Source organism: Lates calcarifer, linkage group LG16_LG22 (genome assembly GCF_001640805.2).
Source record: "Lates calcarifer isolate ASB-BC8 linkage group LG16_LG22, TLL_Latcal_v3, whole genome shotgun sequence".
NCBI lineage: Eukaryota > Metazoa > Chordata > Actinopteri > Centropomidae > Lates > Lates calcarifer.
Genome location: NC_066848.1, coordinates 14,919,862 through 14,939,683, shown reverse-complemented (window position 1 = coordinate 14,939,683; position 19,822 = coordinate 14,919,862). Strand labels below are relative to the sequence as shown.

Below are 19,822 nucleotides of genomic sequence, written 5' to 3'. Positions count from 1 at the left end.
AACACTGTGATTAATGTAAGAGATTTTCAGTGGCTTCTCTACAACTTTTGCCAAGAAATGTATAAAGTCCAGTCCATGTATAATTTTGACTTAAACTTTGACTTAACAACTTATATCTAAAACCATATTCTGGACTTGTACAGTTTCACGTGTTTCATTTTCATTTTTATTAAATGATAGCATAAGATTACAATTCAAGTTTTCTGATTTACAATCATAAGGCAACAACTTCTGCTGGTTATGGTTTAAATATTACAGACCACTTTCAAATTCATACTGTGAAGGCCAGATAAAAGCTGCTTAGTAATATAATTTGTCACATAGGCTGACCTTATATCTTAGAGAGGGTCCTTTTGTAACTCGGGTCTGCGTTTCGATATTTCCAATATCAGCGTTTCCTGCATCTGAGCACACACTTGTAAACTCAGATCTGATCAGTCCTTGCTTCCTTTTGAATCAGGTCCCTTTTTGAAAACTCATTTATGCATGTGAGATTCTCATAGATTTCTACAACTCCCAAAACTGTCTTACTTATACTCAGTTGCCAGTTTATTAGGTACACCATGCTATAATTATGGCAGTCTTATACAACAATCCTGTTAATTTAATGGTTATTTTAGACGCTGCAGTTTGTGGTGGTGTTGAATTTTACAGCATTATACAGAGAAGTATTTTTTTTTTATTTAGTTGACATACATAGGCTGGCTGAAATAATTGAAGCACTGGTTAGAATAACACAGTACAACTGAAAAGCACCAAAAACTGCAGTTTTCAAAATGACCATAAAGTTGCATCAGCACCTCTGCTGGTGTACACAAGAAATAACCTTATTTCCCAAAATGTTGGAACATTCTGTTCGTCAGGGCCATGTAAAGGAACTGGGTCTTGTTACCACTGTATGTAGATTTAAAAAAAAAACAAAAAACAATGTATTGACTTCTTACTTTACCCAAAGCAGCTTTCTTGACACTTGTATAGTTCAATATAACATCACAGAAATACACTTGTGAAGCTCTGTGCAGCTTTCTACTGTTTTGGTTGAATGTTGGAAAGGAGATTTAACTCTCAAGCATGAGCAGCGACAGTTATATTTAACTGTATTATTATTGTATGGGTATTTATGTGGAAAACCTCAAAATACCATCTAGTCCAGCGCAACAACAACACAAATTACAGCTGACAAATGTTCCAACAATTCCCTGATGATCTTTGTTTGTAGAGTTATTGTATTTGGCATTATTATATAGTTGTAAGTATATGTGACCACCCACAGAGCCTACTGCATGATAAATACTACTACTATATGTGTAACATCTTTTATAGATAGTAATTAATGTTCAACTAAGTAAATATGACTATAAATTCATGAATAACAGCGAATCAGTCTTTGACCCATTCTAGAATCTTCTAGAAGTTTACATCTGTTTTTATAACACTCTAATGTTTCTGTCCCATGTTACTGCTCTTATTGCTTTAATGTTTCTGCAGTTTTATAGCTCATTCTTGTATTGTTCTGTAGTTGTCTGTTCATATTTCCATTTTAATTTCCCCACAGGGCTCCTAAATGTTTCTCTTGTGCACATACATGAGCACAATATAAGATCAGACTTGACCTCAGTAGATTCTCCAAATGCCCAGAATTGACTGTTCTTAAATAGTGAGGGCACAGCAACACTCTCAACATTGATGCTTTGTACCAAAGCCAAGCTATATATAAACACAGAGCTAAACTGAAAGTACAGCATCCGTAGTTATGTGTAGCAGTATTTTCAAGCCTGTCCTCATTTCTAAACATTAGATTTTTAAAGCTTATTTTTTGTTCTCATTTGGTTTGATGTTAAACATAAATGTAATCATTAAAAACAAGACAGTAGGGCTTTAAGTGGCATTTTCATGAACACAAACAGACATTAATTTCTTTACAGTTAATCTCTTAACATCTGGGCGTGATTTGGATTAAATAAATGCACAGACATGGGTCTCACATACTCAAGGATGGAACAAACGGAAACTGCTGTGATATCACACATGCCTACGTCAGCCAGTGTATGACTGTGCAGTTTCACATTTCAACATGTCTGCTTGTTGTCCGGTTTGTCTGAGCAAAAAACAGTGTGTTCCCTCTTGACCAGCAACCTCATGGCTGTGTGTGTGTGTGTGTGTGTGTGTCTCTGTGTCTGCATGTCCACAGCAACAAGCTTCTCCTTTTAAAGCTCTCTCTTCACCATGTAGCTTGACATGAGTTGCGAAAGCCTTTTTCTCATGCACCAGTTCAAACCTTTTTTGCGAAAAAGTTTTTCTTTTGTGTTGTTTCCCCCCTCATCTATGTTATCTTTCTTTAACAAGTGGTAATGAAAGGGGAAAGAACATACATTTTATACTGTTAAGAAAATAAAATAATTTATTTAAAACATTAGCACTGCAGTGGTGATAGATGATCCTCCAGACTCAGCTGCACACCAGAGTGAGGACACAATTTCAAGTATTTAAGGAATTTCTATACTTTTTTTTTTTTTTTTTTTTTTTTTTTTGGAAAATTGCAAATGTTAACCAAGTTCCACTATTTTTTCATATTTTTATGAGCCAATTTTCAAAACCTTAATTTTCGGTAAGAATGTTCAAAGTTTTGATGAAATCTCTTCACATGATTTTACATAACAAAAAGCATATTTAAGATGTAACCTTAGCAAAACAACAACATACTGTGACAAAAATAGATCTGACATTTAACATTGCTGTCAGTACACTATATGCCCCACACCACTGATGCAAATCTTATCTATTCAGCTACTTTCAAAATAGCACATTGTGTCACATTTGTGTGTGTGTGTGTGTGTGTGTGTAAGAGAGAGAGAGTGTATGTGTGTGTTTGTGTGTGTGTGTATGTGTGTATGTGTGTGTGTGTGGTTTCACACGTCAGGGCATTAGTCACCTCACTTTCCACTGAATTGGTATAACAAACGGGTTCTTTACTAAATTCTTAATTTCAGCAACTTTTACACTCAACATGTCAAATAGTAATGACTTGAAAAATGAATTCCCCATGAGTGGCAGATTAATAACATTTTCTTTCACACTGAACAAACTGCACTCTACTCAAATTGTCACTTTGGCAGGTAGCCATCATTTAGGGGTACAGTATTATTCTGGAGAAAAATGAAAACAAGCTGGTAGGTAAAACAGTAAAATGTTGTTGTGAAATTATGGAAATACAAAACCCTGTGGTCAAAAACAGTTTTCCTTTCATGCAAAGAGGCCATGTGCAGTGTCAGTGGTTACTCCTATGCTTGTCTTCCTCTTTGTGTCCTGCACAACATGTTTTGCCTAACCTCTGGTGTCAACATTGAGAGGAGAGGGGCTGTCTTCAAAAATAACATTTGATTCATCTATTAGGACTGATCTACTAAACCAAGGACTAACCTACTTTGGATGGCTTCCACAGTGTGCTTGAGTCCATAGGTGGTTTATGTTAACTGGTGACTCTAAATTGCCGGTAGGCGTGAATGGGCATTTTGCTCGATGTGTCAGCCCCATGATAGACTGGAAACCTGTTCAGGATGTAAACTGTCCCTAAGCCGATGTCAGCTGGGATTAGCTCCAGGGTTAGATGGTATAGCTAATAGATGGATGATCCAAGCAATGTTGCTTCGATTATGTTTTTTACTAACATGATGAGGAAATGTTATTTGGCAAGTTGCAAAATGTTGATACTGAGCATATCTGCAAAATGTTCAGTGACCATGCATTTGCATGTTGCCTCAATCATCTGTCTGTCTCGTGCACACAAACAGACAGTACAAACACACCCCTGTTTCTATCAGTCCAGCTGTCTACAGAGGCTGCATAATGGTCTACATTTCACTTGTGCTATGCGCTCATAAATGTAACCTGAAGTCCTGACAGTGTCTTGCAGTTTTGGAAGAAACTGACAGATGATATTGTCCTGTTGATTTTGGCATCAGATCAGAAGATGTTTCTATGTTTTGCTCTAGTGGGCATGAGCAAACAATTTATTTTGTAATTGGAGGGCTTGCTCTTGTTCTTGGAGGAAGCACAAAAGCAATCTGAGCAGCAACAAACAATAATATGATCGTAAATAATTCATGTGAGTATTTTGTTATTTGCCACATTTATTCATTTAAGCACCAATAACCACTTATATAGTAGTAGTAGTATAATAAATAAAAATCTATATTAATGCAGCAAGTATAATTGAATAATGAGTTTGATCAGTTGTTCCTCAAATGTTCTGCTTAATAATTATAAAAAGAGTTGCTCACTAATTATTATTTTTGATCAACTAATTGACAAATTGATTAGTTGTTGCAACTCTTTGTTTCATCCACCATGGCCTCTTCCCTAAGAGGTTTTTTGTTTATCACAACACACAACTTCTATCTTTAGTTCTGAGGCAGCACAGTCATTATTCATATAACCACAAGAGATCACATATCAGGAAAATTTAAGCATTTGATGGCAAAATAAAGTTACTGCTGTTGTTTTACTCCAGCTGCGTTGAGGCAGCTGCAATTTCCTCAGTTTTAATAACATCTGTGAATGCAAAATTAATGTGTCTCCTGTTGAATTGTTCTTAAGCAAGGCATTGATCTGCTCTCTATTCTTTTATGCTCAGTAAGTCTAGATAGACAAGGAAAGTAAATGGAAATACAAACATGTTCCACTTTTAACGTTATTTCTCTTTTCCTGATACTTCCCTCTTTCATGATCACGGTTAAAAGTTACTGTTGGTAGGAGCTCTGACCTTTGGACTTACATAGGGCCATCTGTCTGTAATACTGATGAGCTATGACTTATAGCTATGTGAATCAAGAAACATTACTTTCTAAGTAAAGTTTAAAATGGGTTCACCCAGACTACAAAATGTTCTGTTACACTTCGGTCACCTGTAGATGGGTTAATTTGGTGCAGACCAAGAAAAGAAAAAGATGAAATCAATGCCTTTTAGTTCTGGTATGTTATGTCTTCTCACTAAGTGTATTTCTTTGCACTTGTTTTTGTAGTTTACGCAGTTTCAATTTGCACATTAAAAAAATCTCAAAATATTGGAAACACATTTTGCTTGGCTGAAGTAGAAAAGTTGCTGTATTGATAAAAGCAAAGTGTAATGGTAGATCATGACGTTTATATGTATATAAAGCAAGTGACTTAAATGTCCACTCGAGAGTCCACTCTTTGGATTACGTCTTGTTGCATCCTCGTCTTTTGCAATGGTTTAAGTGCATCAACTGGAGAGTTAGTGCCTTCAACTGTTTATCTCAATGAACCAACTCCTAATATTTACATAACAGTAGTGGATAGAAATTCACGTCCTGTATTGTGTGTGTTGTCTTGTAAGATCAGAAATTTGATTGTTCATGAGAAGTCAATAGCCAGGTTTCCATCCAAATGTAGCGCCTGACATGCAAACTATTCCATGCACTGAATTGGTGACCATCATCCTGCTTCGCGCATCGTAGTCTTACAGAGTTAAGTACAACACACAGCTGTTTTAACTATTTTCCTCTGACTGATTATGGAAAATCCCCACACTCATATCTTTGTCAATTGCTAGGATCAGCAGTTGGATTTTATAGTAGTTTATCAAACATCCAAACGCACAGGTTAAATGTGAAAGCACCACAGGTATCTGGCCATGGTTTTGGTTTTCGGTTTCCCCAGGTTTTGAAATATCCATCTGGGAGATTTCTGCCTTCATCTGAATATGATGAAGAAAACAGAGTTTTGTTTGTGCTGTTCAAAATATTGAAAAATTACAGACCAGCAACTTGTATTTGGAAGAAAGTCTCTCCATTCAATGCACCTACACAAACATGGGAGGTGGATATCTGAAAACCTGGGCAAACCCCCCAGTATAATCAGCATGGCTTAGATACAACTAAGAATGAGAGAGAAATATGTTTTGTTATTTAGACGAAGTAACCCTTTAAGCTTATCTCTGAAAAGGGTGGTTCACACATGTGACTTCACTGAATTCTCCCTTGCTATAGTTGGTGTCGTTGAGGTCATTGGTTGTTGTTAATTTTGCCAGTACAGTGAGTCCATGGTGTCAGAGTGGAGCTGAACCCAGGACTGTCTTATCTGGGCTATAAACCTGCTCGTGCAGCTGGCTTAAACCACAGTGCACGACCGTGTGTGTGTTTATGGAAGCTTGAGTGGCACATTCTGTGTGTGTGTGTGTGTGTGTGTGTGTGTGTGTGTGTGTGTGTGTATGTGTGTGGCAAGATTGCTCTTAGACATGTCTGGGCGTATTCTCACTCCTCCTGCTACACAGGAGCCTGAGGCATTGAAATGACTGAGACACACACACACACAGGACAGCCTTCATGTAGCTTGAATTGTCCAGTGACGCATTAATGCAAACTAATCTAATCCTAAAGAAAAGACAAATGCAGTTAAAAGCAAACTGTCTAACCTCCAGTTGTCTGTCTGTTATCGCAGCTTTCAAAATCACCTAACAGTCTATTTGTTTTCAGTGTTTATGTAACAGTGTCTTTGTGATGAACATCGCAGTCTGGTTCAGTAATTATATGACAAACAAGACAAGACTTTGTACAGCAACTTGGCGCTGTCACGTCACAGTTAGTCACTTCGCTTGCAGATAAAAACAAAGTATTGAAAAGGGGGTCATATGAACTCGGGTACAATTTGTATCAGCTGTAACAGCAACAATACTAATGTGAAAATTGAGCTGCAGGTGGGGGTATAGTTATTGTATCTGGTTGAAACGAGGATGGAACATAGTTTACAAGTTCAATTGGACAGGATAAGCAGAGAAAAACCTATGATGACTTTATTGGTGGGTCACTACTAAAGAGGCACTGTTGTGCAAATGTGGAAGTACCTATTTTATAAGTCTTTAAAATATAAGTGTATTAAGAGTTAATGCATTAAGAGCATATTATGGTGAAAAGGAGAGAGAAAGAGACGCGTTTTCAGTTGTACAAGTGAGCCACAACTTGATGAATATCTGTTTACAGTTCTCTTATTGTCTGACGTCTGCAGCAAAAACACTCAGCTGACTCACTGTTATCAGGGAATTGTGTTACAGTCACCCTACCTGGGTGAGCTATCTGTGTGTCCTGCTACCTGTACTGCACCTGAACTCGTGGAAAACAAGTGAAAAATTTACGAGTTGCTTTTCGTTACATGTCAAGAAGAATTTGCAAACAAATTTACACAATGTCTAGATATCATATCTTAAAGTAGGTCATTGGTGGTTGGTGTGTGTGTTGTTAAAGCTAGATGCTTAGAAAAATACTGGAAAATGTTAAAACAGAGGTTCAACTCAACTGCAGAGTTGGAGACAAGATTACTGTTCCAAACAGTGTTGGCCAGTAACACTTTACTTGATAATGTGTCACAGTACTGTGATTACTTTTTTTCACTGACAAGTAGTGTGATGGAATACAATTTGAAATTCAGTAATTACTTTACAGTTACTCTGTTACTTTGAGATTTGGGGGTCCAGTTGTTTGTTGTGTGAGTGTGAGTTTGATGAAGGTTTGATATCAGTTTGGGACCGTGTTCAGTGGGCAGACTGGTCCAGGATGAGGCTGAGACATGTCTCTAACCATCTGCAGATTTCCACACACCATCTCTCTTTCGACTCCCAGTTGTTTATGATAATTGTTTGTCCCTGTGCAGAGTCAAAGACTATAAAAACCATTTATAGGCTGCTGGCTGGAAAATACTGATAAGTGTGTGCTGACATTCTCACAGCTCTTGGTGTGTTTTGTGCATGTCTGTGTATGTGTCCTCACCTGACCTGATCAAAATGTCAAAATTCAACCTCATCTTTCTTAGTTTCTACCCTCCTCTGACACATCTAATCTCTGTTCATATCACACAGTCAAACCAAAACGTGTTGTTTCAGGTTGAGCTGGCCAAGCTTCTGACTCTTTAGATGGCATTTGTGGCTGTGATTATATCTGACATCCAACAGCAGAAAATTCCAGACTTCACTGGGGGCATCCAAAAGGCTTGTCTCTTGTGTATTATTAGACCTTATTATATAATCACTGAACATTTTTTAAATACATACGGCTACAGTCGTGTCCTTTGTCCAGAATTTATTCCCATTAAAATCAAGGTAGACTAAACTTGACCATCTTTTCTCTTTTATAAAAAAAAAGAGTATAGAGCCACAGATTTTTCCCTTTTAATTTATTAAATTCATAATTGATGACAGCATATTTTCGGCACCCAAGAATATAAGACAAAATATATAGTATTTACATTTATAAATAAAAATGGAAAGAGAGAGAACTGTAGTAATAACTGACACTGATTATTGAACATATTTTTTATAAAAGCATATAACCCTTCACTTGTATACTTTCTGCAACTGGAGCTCTTCAACTGCTGTCCTCATCTCACAAATGTGTCTAAGTAAAAAATTTATGGAACATAGGGGTCTTTAGATAAAATCAAGGCACTGTTATAAAATCAATAACAGTACAATGTTGCAACGGGTAAGCAACTTAGCTATGGGCTACAACTTGAGACTCAAATTGTCACCTTTAAAAGTATGCTGAATTAGCTTTTAGCACTTCCTGTTGCAATGTTCTAAAAGATGTACAGTAAGTAGCACTAAATTACTTTAATAGAAAAGAAAACTTCATGACATTAGTCACTGCAGGTTCTCGAGTTCAAAATAGCAGCTTTTTTGGATTTCTAAGCAGATTGTTTGGAATTTCATTTGCAATGGATTTTATACTCAGGACGTGTAAGATGCACTGAGTGTGAATATATATATATATATATATATATATATATATAACTGTACCTTGTCTGTGTGTCTGAATTTGACAGAGTTATGACTCAGATTACAAATTTTGACACAAATTGCAGCAACTGGGGGCCAAAGGTTTTAAAATATGTTAATTGCCTCCATTCCCCAATTGCTGATCATGTTGATAAGTAGGACAAATCGGTGAGCCAAACTACAAAACTAACTTAGGGGAGCCTCACTGACTGAAAACCTTTGCTTTCATGTATTAGATAAAAATTACATGATCATAATCATATTATTTATTTCAGTGTTGAACTGGTTGCACACAAACACAGTGATCAGCACCTAGTATCTTCAAGAAATTAAAAAAAAAAAACCACAACAACTGACATATCCTCAGATACAAATGTCAGTGACCTCAATGACCTTTGCCCTCCTGGGGTCAGGCTCAGTGCCTCCGAGCTGCTAATCAGTTTGACCTTTTATCTGCCTCTTATGTTTCACCACAGCTGTACTGAGCTTAGACATAATGAGCAAATGAAAATTATAGGACTGATACATCACAGGATTAATTTTTCAGAACCTCACAGTAGCTAGCTGACGTGTATCTGAAAAACAAATGACATAACACACAGTAAAGAACATCCATGTTCACACTGTTTTAATATGAGGAAAAAAAACACTGAACCTAGCTACAGCTGCACTTCATGCATGCAACACATCCAGTCTAATGTCATGCATAAAGGATGAATCAAGTAACTGTGTGCAACCTATACATATGACATATTTTCACTAAATGAGTACACAGATGGCTAATTTTCAGTGCACACCTCAGTTCTGAATTATTCTCGCCTGTCCAGTCGAACCAAATGTGCGAGCTATGCCCACATCCTAAATGTACTTCACAGAAACGTGAACTTTAGTTTCGTTACGCTCCTCCAAACATACCACCATCACCAACAACAACAGACAACTTCCTCAGTTTGAGATGTTTTATTGGTGTATTGTCATCATTTCTTACAGTCAGGATTCACTTCTGCTAAACTTTACTCAACAGGCCTCAGAATTCAAAATGAGAAGCATGCTGAGCTTTATAGGCAGACAAATATATCTCCCCTCCTCCTTCTCTCTCTCTCCCTGACTCACTCTTGTCTTGCTCTCTTTCACACGCACTCTTTCCTGTTCGATCGTTGTCCCTCTCTTCCTAGTTCACACGCTCTCTTTCAAATACTCACACACACACACACACACACACACACGGTCTGACTGTCTTCCTTGTTTTGGTTCAGCATCTTTTTTTCTCACTTGATGTCTTCTCACTGCTTTCTTCTTCAGGCTGATGACAAGTGGCTGTGATAACATCACAATCTCCCCAAATAGATTTAAAAAGAAACTCACAGACAAGCTTCTCAATCAGGGATCTCAAAGTTAAATTACCTGGAGGGCACTGGCCAGATTGTTCTCTCCTACAGGGGTCGCTTGAACATTCCCCTCACGATAAATGTTAACTGTACATACCAAGAAACTGACGGGGGAACCCTAACTCAGCCCTTGTAGGTGGTAGTTTCCTTTCATATTTAAGATTTTACATTAAATGACATGATATGGTTATAAAATACAGTGTTTTGTTACAGATTAAACTTGTTTTGTAGGTTGTGTGAACAGGTATGGTCAGGACCCCTCGTCATATTTCAGATGTGAATTGTTATCAGTTCCATTTTCCCACCAAAAGTTATATTACAATTTATTTATTTTTTTGTTAATTGTTGGAGGCCTAGCTGTTTGTCTTTACCTGTCCCCTCCTGTGTACTCATCATGTTGATTTCCATGTTAAGTAGAGAAATTTTTCTTGAAGATGAGACAGAAAGCACTCACAACAAACTCTATGCCCACCTCTCATCAAACTGTGCGGAGCCTCCAGCTGTCATATTGTAGGAAAAAAAAAAATACTGTGGAAATATTTTCAAACACATTTTATGACACTAAATATATCTATCCACTACATTTCAGAGGGAAATATTGTACTTTTTACTGCACTACATTTACCTGCCAGCTGTAGTTATTTGTTACTTTTCATATTCAGATTTTACATTTTAAAAAATTGATATAAGCTTATAAAATAAAATGCGTTGTTAAAGATTTAACTCCAAACTAATGTTTTTGTATGTGGTCGAAGCTCTATTTCCGATATCTGTGAGGACAACTTAATAACTGTAGGTAGTCTGAAGAGGTAAAATATTGATTGTTTCACAAAAGAGCAAAGATAAGAGAATGGTACAAAAAATATTACAGATTTGTGTATAGGAAGTTTTTTTTTTTCTTCCTTCCAATTTTGTTAATCCTTTCTTCCAACCTCTGGTGTCTATCTTGTAACCCTTTGGAGAGGGGCGATGCCCAGGTTGGGAAAACACTGGACTAAATTACCAAAACTAGCTCCACCTTGATCAGCTGCAGTAGTTAATTAAGTATTTTTTATATTGTGGAATTGACACTTTTACTGAAGTAGGGGATCTGACTTCTTCCACCACTGCGATTAGCAAACCATGCCCACAGATTAACCTCTGTGACCTCAGCCCCACCGCATGCGAACGAGAACAAGGACACTACAATTTATCATGTAATACTTTCATTATTTATTATCAACAAGTACAGTAACGTTAGCTGTTTACCCTGTAGTTGTTGGCAGTTTACATCCAGTGGGGCTGAGGTCATGAGTAGGTCATCTGTAGGCGAGGTTTACCAATCTATTCCCTTGGTTTAGTCACTGCACTGATTTCCACATTTGTACATACGTTTTTTTTTTTTTAACAATATGATAATATGATCTGTGTGGAACTCCATTAAACTGACTTTCAGTTTTTTTAAGACTGGAAAGAGTCATTTTGGTGTCCAGTGTGTCATGGTAAATTAGAATTAGGCTAAGCTTGTTAGATGTTCAAATAAAGAGGCAATTTTTATGTTCCAGTTTTGAAGGCTAACTAGCAAATTAAATTAAATAAAAGACTGAAGGGGGAAAAAAAGTCAAAATGGAAAAAAAATAGAAATTAATTTTGTGGGCTAGATGTAACAGTAAATTCTAAACATGAGCTTGTCTCATGAGCTGGATCTGGTCCCAGAAACAGTAGTTTGAGAGCCCTGGTATAAGAACAACAACACAAGTGCTCAGATTAAAGGGAGTAGATGGGTTCAAGATTGCATTTTCAGGAAGACGGTTCATTTAAATCACAACCAAAAAAATATCTGCCTTTCCTGCGCTGATCTGGTAACTGATGGGCATGTTGTATCTGTTTTGTGCTGTTGTCTCACGATACATATAAAGATTATAGATTATGGATTAATGGTCACATGATTTTAACAATGATTTCTCTATCAGTACTGTGTGTCCATCTGTCTTCCCCTTCTTTTCTGTCTCAGTCCATGTTCACATTATTGCAAATTAAGTCTGAAATGCAACCCAAGTGTGTCTTATCCACAAACACACACACAATTGATTCCTAAAAAAACTGCTGTTCATATTGACAACCTAAGAGAGAGAGAGAGAAAAAAAAGTGGTGTTTACAGAACAGGTCTGTCAAATGGATCATCTGACCATAAAATATGCCATCATAGGTTAGGATTTTTAGACAAGTGCAGTTTTCAAGGCGGGAAAATGACCAGTGTGGACACATTCTCAGTGACCACTGGGGCCAAAATGTGGTATCTCATGTTTTGTTCTCTTACTCTGTTAAAAGCATTAAGTTCTCCCACTGTTAAAAACATTAAGTGTGCCTGCACACAGACACAAGATGCCTCTCTCTTCAGGCTTCAGCCTTTTTTTTTTTTTTAGTGACAAAATTCTCAACTCATCTTTTTGGTTCGTTTCAGGACAAACAGAAAATCACTATTCATGCATGCTCACACTGATAAGCACATTCTGAAATTTAACAATTCAGTTTTAATGTGTGACAACAGCCTGAGGGTCATGAAACCCACTCAACCCGTAAATTATGACCAGTTGGAACTTTTAAAACACTGCAGTGTTACTCAGCAGTCAACTGCGAAACCTAGTCACAGCTATATAATCATATAATCAATTCAGTAATTTGTTATTATGTACTTTTAAAGAGAATTAGAGGAAAGTTGTGTTACCTGAATGGTAACATAGCTGGATGTATTTGAATGTTATGTTTTTGTTGGGGACCCTATCATGAGAACCTAATTTTCTTATTCAAATATTTGCAAACAAGCTTAATGGAGGTCATTAAGATTTTATGTTTTTTTAAGTACTGTAGTCACATTTCATGTTTTTCTTTTAATAAATCCTTTTCCCACACTTATTCACACAGATTTATCACAGCTGGACTTGATCCTTTCAGCGCCACTTGTTGCAAAATCACTGAAATGAGTCCAATCAGGGCAGTTTTCAGCTCTTTAAATGGAAACCTCCCACTGCCAAAACACACAAGCAGCCATATTATAGCCCCCACACAGTTACAATTTTCTCCATGCGTAGCCTCTGATGCAGCAATAAATCCAACTTTTTAATAAATATGTTTAACTGTTAATGTTTATCTGTGCCTGAACTGCTGGCACACACAAAAATATTTACAAAAAAAGAAGTTAATCAACAGTGTAAAGATTTGCTTGCTCAAGTGCCTGGAAGAAGTCAGGGAGCTGAAATGTTATAGCTGAAGCTAACAGAAAGAATCAGATATGTTTTTAATAATCCATTAATCACTAAAGTAATTTCTCAAGCAAAAGTGTCGAACATTTATTGGTCTCAACTTCAAAATTGTGAGGATTTGAGGTTTTTATTTGTATCAAACTGAATATCTCTGAGTTTTGACTGTTTGACAAAACAAGGCATCTTAAGACGTCAACTATATTTTGTCATTTAATGGGTCGGAAGATTAATTGAGAAAATAAATGGCAGATTAATCGATAATTAAAATTGTCACATCCCAAAATTACAGCATGATTAATTAACAAACTAGTCATTAGTAAGTGGTCTACATGTTGGATACAAACGCACTATACAACATGAACTTGTTCCTGCTAGAGTAAGAGTTGCGGAGTGTATTTTGTGACCGTCACCTGTTCTGACCTTACATTATAATACCAAAACAAGAGCTGGATTCAACTGAACTGTCAGTTCATGTTTAAGTTGATTTATTAATTTCATCATTTCAATAAATTAGAGTAAGACAAGGTGCATTAGTTACAACCCATAGAGAGGAAGAACAAATTCATTCAGTTCACTGGATGCTTCAAAAATTCTGTTTCATGATGGTTATCAAAAATGTAATGTTAAATTAGGAAATCATCTGTTATACATTCAGATTAGCTGTCAAAATAATTGTTTCACTTGAGCCGCAGGGTTTTTTTTTTTTTCAGATAAATTAAATATATATCTGTGTGTACTTACAAATACTATAAGAAATGTACAAAATAAAAATAACTATAATATAGTCTATTTATATATAAAATGATTATCCCAACTCTACCCATCAGTGCCTTTTTCACAGTAAGACTGAGTGCCTTTAAAAAAATTTATGTGCTACAGAGATAAATGAGATATTGTATGAAAGCCCCACATGAGTATTTTCAACTGGTTTCCTCAGCTTTTCTCTAAAGATAAAGTTACATTTCTGTAAATAAAACATACTCAGCATAATCACTGATGAATACACAGACTCTAGAGGCTAAGTAGTCCTTTACTTGTGTGTTACTAGCTGTGGTCACCATCAGTCAGGATTTGAACAGCATCAGCATTACTTCACTGGGTGTGGAGATTTTGCTCCAAAACAACCCACAAGCCGGAAAGACAGTTCGGAAAGCCACAAAACCTCAACACCTGGACAATTACCGGCATCCTGCAGGTGTTTCATGGTCATTTGATGCAATGCAACAATAAAAATCTTACTTACTGCCCCTTCAAACCTCTTGAATTTGTTCTTCCTTTCAACATTTGAGCAAATTATTCCCCGAGGCAGCTCCACAGCACTTTTTTTTTTTTGGTGCCAAGATCCAGCAGCTGCAAACCGCAACACACAGCACCACCTCTTCTGTCGCTGCCTGCGGTCACCGTCCACCAGCGTCCCCATCTCATGATGATGATGTCATGACCCCAAACTGACTCAGCAACATCTCAACTGGAGCAGAGCGAGAGAAAAACATTGTTAGGATGCAGGAAAAAAACACACACACAAGGAATAAATGTAAATGGAGGAAGATAACATTAAAAAGATGACAACATAAGGTGGCACATTGCGTTGAATGGTGTTCAGGTATCACAGGGCATCGTTAAGCGCATTATAGCCCTACTGTGAGCAAATAAAATACAACAGGCTGGAACAGCACACACTGCAGCACAAACTATTAAGCTTTTATTGCACTCAAATAAAAATGTGTTTTTTACAGACCTGCAGAAAAGGAAACGCATTTCAATTCCCTAAAAATAAAGCTGAGAAAAGGAACAACATAGACTACAATTTATCAAGGTTCCTACAGTGTCCAGTTTGTCCAGTACTGTCCATGTGTATTAGACTCAGATTAATAGCCTGAATATAACATAACAACAAAACACACAAACATCCTATTTTTGCCCCCCTCACTTCTATTGTTTGTGTGATTTTCTTACTTGTGGCTCACTGAACATTTTTCTTTTACTGTTCTGCCACTTAAATCCAGATGAGAGAAGATCTGAATTGATAAAAAATATTACTCATACACTGACTGAACAATGATCTTAAAGAGCAGGGACAAGTTTAAAAAATATATAAAAAACACAATATTAGCCCTTAGTTTTTCCTCTCAGGCTACATACAAGCTGTTGAGGCTGTATGCACTCAAAATAAAATACCTGCAGATACTACTTCGGGCTGAAAAAAACATTCACAGTAAATATTTTCCTTAAACATGGTACAACTCAACAGCAGTCCAAGAAGAGAAAGTACAGCACAAACCCTTTGTAGTAAAGATGCAATTATAACATTATCAAAAAGTCTAAAGTATATATTAAGGAAATTAAAAAGTGGAGGTAGTGCATGTTTTGTTATACTACATTATGTAGACAACACAATAACTGATTTTCTCATAATCTGATATTTGCTAGATTGTTTTAAACGTCTGGAAATGCAAAGTCAGTAACCGTCCTTAAATCCTCCCAGCATTCCTTTCTAGTTAGAGCAACAGTGTTCAGATCAATTTATGAATTCATTCATTCATTATCTGTATCGCTTATCTATTAAGGGTCGCGGGGGGACTGGAGCCAAAACCCTGCTGACATTGGGCCAGGATACATCCTGGACAGATCGCCAGTCCATCACAGGGCCAACACATACAGACAAACCACCATTTACACTCACATTCACACCCACGAGCAATTTAGAGTCACCAATTAACCATCATAGGGAGGAAGCTTGAGTACCCAGAGAGAACCCTCACAGGCACAAGGAGAACACGAAAACTCCACACAGAAAATTGAACCTTCTTGCTGTGAGGTGACAGTGCTAACCACTGCACCACCATGCCACCGCCGATTTATGAATTAGAAGATCATATTAGGGATATGAGTAAACCAATACTGTGGTATATATAAAGCTGACACCTAAGCTGTCAAATATTCCCTTTTATTATCCACAATTTACTACACTAGGGTCAACTAACATTATATATGTTTTTGTTTTTTTGTTTTTTTGTTCTGAAATCAGAATCAATACAAACAAGTATGAAAATATCAGTCTTAACAGTCCCTTCTGCACATCAGGTGTCCGACATGAAGTTCCCAAGGTTTAGGAGACTTAACTTTTCCAAATTATATTAAAAAACACACTTCCATGTACTTACATAATCACTGCCTTTAAAAATATAAATACAGGTCTAGACAAAAAGCAACTTGGCTTGTTTTTTCGTTGCTACAGCACTTGTATTCAACAAACATCTGTGTACAATGTCAAACGTCACTGCAGCTTCCTGCTTTCCTTCCAGACTTTCTGGCCTTTTTCTGGCTCAGGCTGTTGACATGACACATGGCACACATGCACGCACGCACACACACACACACACATACACAACAAGCCAGCATCGGCGAAAACAAAGGAAATGTCAGGCTATGATTTTGACTAAAAATACACACTAAGTCACAATCCAGAGATGATCTTCCCGCTCTTATTAAACCAGAATTTTATTTCTTTTCCTTTAGCATTCTAGTCACAGACAAAGGCTAAATACTACAAGAAATTACATTTAGGTACAAAGGTTTAAAACAATAGTAAATCCAAAAAAAAAAAAAGTAATCCACAATCATTTGGGATTCCTTTCTTGTTTTTCCTCATTTGTCCAAAACACCATGTGTTATACTGCAACATTAGTCATTTGTGGGTATGGGTATGTGTGGGTATATACTGTATTATCCTGTCCATATTTATTATGTTACACATACAAATGTGTTGTTTTATTCTGTTTTTAAGGTGCCCTTTTAACATGTGGCCAAGGACAGCAGATGAAAAATAGTCTCCTAAGGGAGCTATGATTAATTTTTTCCAATAGACTAGTGATAAAATAATATGAAGTTGCATACATTTACATATACGTGAATATATGTACAAAAAAAATGTACTGTTTAAATGTTTAAAAAGCCTGTCAGATTAGGGAGCTACCATTCAGTGTCACTGATTATCACTGTATCTGAGGCTCCTCATACACTGTACCTGCTCTGAAGCACAGTAAACTTAAACTTATTCAACTACATTTATTTTACAAAATGTATATATAATATAAATGTATGAAAAGCAGGAGCAGCAACAATCCTCAGCCACCCAAGGCCTTTAAAGCATACACAAGAAGTGTGAGCAAGTGTTTGAAGACCATCTGATTCACCAGCACACATACATGATCTTTGCAGAGGAAATGGATGACATTTGCAATGGCAACAAACAATATGCACCACAGACTGGTGAATTGATATGACAACTGTGCAACACAGTAGGGTGGGGACATTTCAAGTTTTAAGGTTTTAATTTTCCTCCAAGACATGCCTCAGTATGGTTTTCATTGTCTGAACACCCAGGCGTCCGCTCAGCTCACGCTGACACACTGAAGCAAAGGGAGTGATCTGAGCCAATTTGCAACTATAATTATCTGTCAAGGATTTATTGTGCACATACAGCATTGTGATAGATTAAATATTCTTTTGTTAAAACTTACAATTTAATATCTGCACAAAAAAAGTCAAATGTTACACGCCTGTCATGCCAGCTCTTTTATTTACTATTTACTGAATGTTTTTCATGTGTTTACTTTGTACTTGCTAAACTGAAAGGGCTAAACTCTGTTTAGTCTGTGTTTAAACTGATAAACAGAGCTAAACAGTACTACTGACACCAAAGCTTAAATTAACATAATTTACAATAATAATACAATAATAACTAATAATTAGGGTCACTTTGATTTGACCATGCTTTGTTTAGTCATGATGGACCCTGTCTGCCCAGTCTAAACAGATTAAAGCAAAGTATTTTACTTTGAGGTTTTGGTTCGCCGGTAGAAAAAAAGTGCCTTACAGTTTTGGCTAAACAACAGACAATAAGACCTCCTCCCTAGAGCTTTGTGCATCACTGGAAAAGATGAAAGCTGTTTGCAGACATTTACACACGAGACTTTTAGCAGATGATATTTTGGAAAGCTTCCACTGACTAGGACAAAAGTGAGACATTTTGACTGTGGATAAAACATATACATTTTCTTATTGCGCTAATCTGGCCATAGAATATCCCTCATCATGTACGGTGATTATTTTATTAGAAACAGTCCTTTAAATAAACTCAAGACATTGCATACAAATAAGCTCTGGTGACCACATTCATGCTGTAAAGGCTACAGCATTTTGAATTATTTTATGTCTACTTGTGGTGACTTTCCAGAACATGTTGATGATTATGAGTGCTCTGTGTGTGCATGTATGTGGGTGTTTTAGGAGAAAACTTAAGTCAATATTTAGATAAGAGTACATATGTGCACTTCTAAAATTTCCATCTTATCAAGTAATTTTCAACAATTATTGACTATTTCCTTTATTCTTTCTTTATTTGGATCCCCATTAGCTTCCATTAAGTGGTCGCTAGTCTTCCCATCCCAGACTATTTAAAGTGGTATTTTCTCAGGCTAGGGATAAAGTCTGAGATAATTTCAATCTGTTTCTAATACCAATCCAGTTGTCTCGAGAATTTCCTAAAATTAAGTGTCATCTCAGAATTCCAGGGCGGTCATTTTCCTGCTTTGAAGATTGTTTTCACTTACAAGAAAATCACCGCTTTAACGGCTAAATGGCTACATAAAACGTACTTGATGAGATGAAGGTTTTATGTAAAAAAAAAAAAAAAAAAAAAAACACACACACACACACACACACACACTTTTAACCTGTAGTCACAATTAGAGTGCCCAGAAATAGAGATATGTTATGTAAATACACATGATGCAAACACAGACACACACACACACAAAGTCTTGTACTTTTCGGGAACATTACGTAGACTTACATTAATTTACTGAAGACTTACTCAAACCCTAACCCTAACCACTACTTGCCTAAACCTAACCTTACCCTAACCTTAAAACACGTCTTAAGATTGAATTTTTTACATTATGGGGACAAGGAGGACAAATCCCCATAATGTGACTGTGTAAACAGATTTAGGTCCCCACAACATGAGGAATACCTGAACTACACACACATCCTTCTTTATTAAGACAAATATCCACTAACTGACAGGCTCTTCTCCTGAGGATGAATGTCTCTCGTCATCTAAGTACCATAGGTGGACACTGTGATTAAAGACCTTGTAAGAAGTACAAGAAGACAAATTACAGCCTTCCATTTATAACCCGGCCTCTCTCCTCACACCATTACACTGACCACAGGCCAGACGGTTAGAAATTTCTCAGCTCTGGTGACGTTTTTAATCATTCTGTTAAGAGCTGAGGAGATGAATTAGTCGGTTGCCCTTTTTAAGTGGAGCACCACTTAGTTTCAGACTCGATATCACTGTGAAAAGATGTTTCAATTCCACTCTATGGCTTTCTGAATTT

At 36.7% G+C, this 19,822-nt stretch overlaps 2 long non-coding RNA genes across 3 annotated transcripts in view; one reads left to right on the top strand and one right to left on the bottom strand.

Annotated features, from left to right (window-relative positions):
* The window catches only part of LOC108896251 (uncharacterized), a 51,183-nt gene that overhangs the window by 24,988 nt on the left and 6,373 nt on the right, over positions 1-19,822 (top strand). The window lies entirely within an intron of this gene.
* LOC108896250 (uncharacterized) overlaps positions 13,884-19,822 on the bottom strand; it is an 81,950-nt gene continuing 76,011 nt past the window's right edge. Inside the window, exon 4 of the long non-coding RNA XR_001963088.2 lies at positions 13,884-14,883. This is a non-coding gene — a long non-coding RNA (uncharacterized LOC108896250). The remainder of the gene's footprint in view (positions 14,884-19,822) is intronic.